We start from the raw sequence: 1485 nt of genomic DNA, 5'->3' as shown, positions 1-1485 counted from the left end.
CCTCCTATCATACAACATACAAATGCTACCAAATCACATACTACTCAAAAACCCCAAATCCTTATATTAGGGTTTAACCAAATCAAAGGAAAGACAACAAAAAGGGTACATAGATCTTACCCTCGACGCAAGGATCTCAACGGTATAACCAACGATGAGAACCGACCTTCCAAACTCCGGGATTTGCTAACGATGCGATTAGGATTAAGAACGTACTTGCTTTCTCTCTTTAACAGTAAATTAGGTTTTGCAAAAGTGTTTAGAATAATGACGACGAAGGTTATATATCTTAATCGCATAATTAACAAAACCCGAGAAAAACTCCCCGTAAACCGGCTACTCGATCGAGTACCCAAGGTACTCGATCGAGTACCCCCTTACTCGATCGAGGATCCTAGTTACTCGATCGAGTACCCAACAGGTCAGAAACTTTTCTAAAACGCAACTTACCCTTACTCGACAGAGTAAGGCCTACTCGATAGAGTACCCAAAGACTCATAAATACGGAGTATTACAACATCCGACAAGGGCACGGGGTAGCCGATGAAACCCTTATCAATTACTTTTATTGAGTTCAACCCAAATTTCGAATAAATGTGTCCATAATCCAAATTCACATTAACTTGGGCACGGGGTAGCCGATAAAACCCTCATCAACATGAATTCGGTGGATAGACATTTATCACCCACTTCCCCTACGTAACAAGGTTTGTACCCCGGGGTGGCCGAGTGCACTCCCTCGCGACCTAGGTTTTCATGGTTTCTACTTTTTGGTAAGGCTAAGTCTCAATCGTTTATTTTAGCGAGAGGTCATGTCAATTTATTATCTATGACGTTTTAAGTGAACTAAAGCGGTGAACTACGATAATTGTAATTGACACGGTCAATATACTCGATTTAAATGATAATGCATGTTTTAGTTATGGCGATTTAGCGATGCATGCAACATATAAATAAAATGCAAAGCATAAAAATAAATCCTAGTATGGCCTTCCTAAAATAGAAAATCTAATTAACTATTACATATTCGGAAACCAACTCCATTGGTCCCTTGAACTTCGGTTGAGGCACGCATCTCGAGGTAACACCGTCTTTATGTATCGTCTTCTTGAGTGACACCGTCTTCAAGGAACTCCGAAATAATTAAGTTACATAACAAATTACATAATTTCCTATTATACATTTGTATTTAAAATAAAATAATTCTATTAAATTACAAAACGGTGATACGAGATCACAATAAATTACAACCGAATCGATATTTCCATACATTTCGGGTAATACCAATTAAAAACGAAGGCCATACTAAGTAAAATTACATAAAATAAAATTACATAAAATAAAATTACATAAAATAAAATTATGACAATCATAAATAAAATGCAGCATTATAATATGTATGAACATGCCTAATTTTATGCTAAATCGCCTTTAAGGAGCCAATATCGTATATTAAACGGTTTTTACGGATTTGCGTGATTCAAC

The sequence above is a fragment of the Silene latifolia genome, chromosome 10 (genome assembly GCF_048544455.1).
Source record: "Silene latifolia isolate original U9 population chromosome 10, ASM4854445v1, whole genome shotgun sequence".
In the NCBI taxonomy this organism is placed as follows: Eukaryota; Viridiplantae; Streptophyta; class Magnoliopsida; order Caryophyllales; family Caryophyllaceae; genus Silene; species Silene latifolia.
Note: the sequence above shows the minus strand (reverse complement) of the source record.